Raw genomic sequence first — 3,168 nt, 5'->3', positions numbered from 1 at the left:
ACTAATGCCTCATTCACACTAGCAGCGACTTTGTAGCTGCCTGTCGCTCAGCTGGCGACCTGCTGCAAACGCAGGTCTGTATATCACGACTACAACCGGCCTCTGAGCGAGCTGACAGAGGATCATTTGAGCTCGACGGGTGCTCCTATTGGCTGTCGCTCAAGAAAGTCGCTCTTCATTTGCATAACGTTGAAGGATTCTCAACTTTGTCATGACGCTTGACACGCCCACCTGGTCACCAAGAGGGAGGTCGCCGGAAGTCGCTCACTCTCCATTGAAATGAACGGTCGCTTGCCGCTTTGGCGCCGCGAGTCACTTGATAGTTTGAATGAGGCTTAAGAGCTGTAATAGCAGTGTGCAACTATGCCACTAGGGGGCACAAAGGGACAAGATGCGACCAAACAAATATACAGTAGCTGTAAATACCCTGCTACTTGTAAATGAAGATGAAATAACGAAGCAAAGCATTATAATTCCTTCATTAATCATTAAAAACTTGTTAATAAGCTTTATTATCGTTGTAAACTCGTTAAGTGCAATGAGGATTCATTTTGGAAAGTGAAATAAAGGACAACTAAAATGAAAGTACAAACATAAACATATACACAAATAATTAAAGCAGTGTTTTAGCCTAAATATAGCGGGATGTTCAGTGTTTGTTATTCCTGATTATTTCTGTTGGTTAAATCTGATTACATTACAGACATATTTTGGATGTACTATAAATCTGTGTCATTTAATGGTGTTTTAAAATCGTTATTATAGTTTTATTGGCTGCACATTTTATAAATAAATGACCCAACAGAGTGTGGAAACTCTTGATATGTGTATTTTTCTTTAAAGCAGCAGCTACTGTACTTCTGACGATGATGAAATCCTCCATCATCCATCTTTCAGAGCGCTCCTGCTGCTGATTATTGTGTCGTGGGTGATGAAATCATTTCTGATATAAAAGCTCCTTTGGAAAGTTCAGCTAATATATATATGTATATATTCATGTAAGGTATAATTATTACTATATCTGCCTTTAAATTTATTAAATAATGTCTGCATTAAAATCTCCTTTAAGATATCATGACTATTTAATTAGATTAGTGATATTATTTAGACTTGATGCCTATATATATTCAATCATTCATTTTCCTTCGACTTAATCCCTTTATTCATCAGGGTTCGCCACAGTGGAATGAACCGCCAACTATTCCAGTATGTTTTAAGCAGTGGATGCCCTTCCACATGTAACCCAGTACTGGGAAACACCCATACACACTCATTCACACACACACACACACACTCATACACTACAGCCAATTTAGTTCATCCAATTCACCTATAGCGCATGTGTTTGGACTGTGGGGCTATTTCAATAGCTGTAAGCAGGATGAATGTATTAATGTATGATTAGTTAAGTTTAAATATTAATAGTATTACTATTTTCTAGAATAAGAAATGCATTAAATAAATCCTGAAATACGATTTTATATTTTAAAATCTTACATTATATATAGTGCAATTAGTAATATATTAGCTAATAAATGCAACTATTGTAATATATATAGAATAAAAATGTATTTATACAGTATATATGTGGTAAAAAAGTATTATCAGAAATGATCTGGATTTTAGAATTACTGGAGCACTGTATTGACTATACCAGAGATGCCCAGAGTATGGCCTGCGGGCCAAAGTTGGCCCATTGTAACCCTTGATTTGGCCCACTGTCCCATCTGAGAGGAGAATGAGAATGATGGAGAGGGTTGGTGCGAATGCCTTTAACACAGATCGTCATTTATAATTTGACGTAACCTTTTATTGTTTATTTTATTGCTTTCACATATGCAGCTAAATATATTTATACATGCAACATGATGATGATATATGGAAAATATTCACTCACCGGCCACTTTATTGGGTAGACCTGTCCAAATGCTCATTAACGCAAATTTCGAATCACATGGCAGCACCTCAATGCATGTAGACAAGGTCAAGACGATCTGCTGCAGTTCAAACTGAGCATCAGAATGGGGCAGAAAGGGAATTTAAGTGACTTTGAACGTGGCATGGTTGTTGGTGCCAGACGGGCTGCTCTGAGTATTTCAGAAACTGCTGATCTACTGGGATTTTCACGCACAACCATCTCTAGGGTTTACAGAGAATGGTCAGACAGAGGAAATATCCAGTGAGAGGCAGTTCTGTGGGCGCAAATGCCTTGTTGATGCCAGAGGTCAGAGGAGACTGACTGGTTCCAGCTGATAGAAAGGCAACAGTAACTCAAATAAGCACTCGTTGCAAGCGAGGTCTGCAGAAGAGCATCTCTGAACACAAAACACGTCCAACCTTGAGGCGGATGGGCTACAGCAGCAGAAGACCACACCGGGTGCCGCTCCTGTCAGCTAAGAACAGGAAACTGAGGCTACAATTCACACAGGCTTACCAAAACTGGACAATAGAAGATTGGAGAAACGTTGCCTGGTCTGATGGGTCTCCATTTCTGCTGCCACATTCGGATGCTCGGCTCAGAACTTGGCCTCAACAACATGTAAGCATGGATCCATCCTGCCTTGTATCAGCGGTTCAGGCTGGTGGTGGTGGTGTAATGGTGTGGGGGAGATTTTCTTGGCACACTTTGGGTCCATTAGTACCAACTGAGCATTGTGTCAACACCACAGCCTACCTGAGTATTGTTGCTGACCATGTCCATCCCTTTATGAGCACAGTGTCTCCATCTTCTGATGGCTACTTCCAGCAGGATAACGCACCATGTCATAAAGCGTGAATCATCTCAGACTGGTTTCTTGAACATGACAATGAGTTCACTGTACTCAAATGGCCTCCACAGTCACCAGAGCTCAAACCAGTTGAGCACCTTTGGGATGTTGTGGAATGGGAGATTGACATCATGGATGTGCAGCAACTGCGTGATGCTATCATGTCAATATGAAGCAAAATCTCTTAGGAATATTTCCAGTAGCTTGTTGAATCTACGCCACGAAGGATTAAGGCAGATCTGAAGGAAAAGGGGGTCCAACTCGGTACTAGAAGGTGTACCTAATAAAGTGGCCTGTGAGGGTATATTCGCCCTCCTGTGAAATAGTTATTCTTTTTCAAATATTTCCCAAAAGATTCAGGTATTTTTCACAGTATTTCCTATAATATTTTTTCTTCTGG

The sequence above is a fragment of the Danio aesculapii genome, chromosome 3, assembly GCF_903798145.1.
Source record: "Danio aesculapii chromosome 3, fDanAes4.1, whole genome shotgun sequence".
Classification (NCBI taxonomy): domain Eukaryota; kingdom Metazoa; phylum Chordata; class Actinopteri; order Cypriniformes; family Danionidae; genus Danio; species Danio aesculapii.
This window is presented reverse-complemented; position numbering follows the sequence as displayed.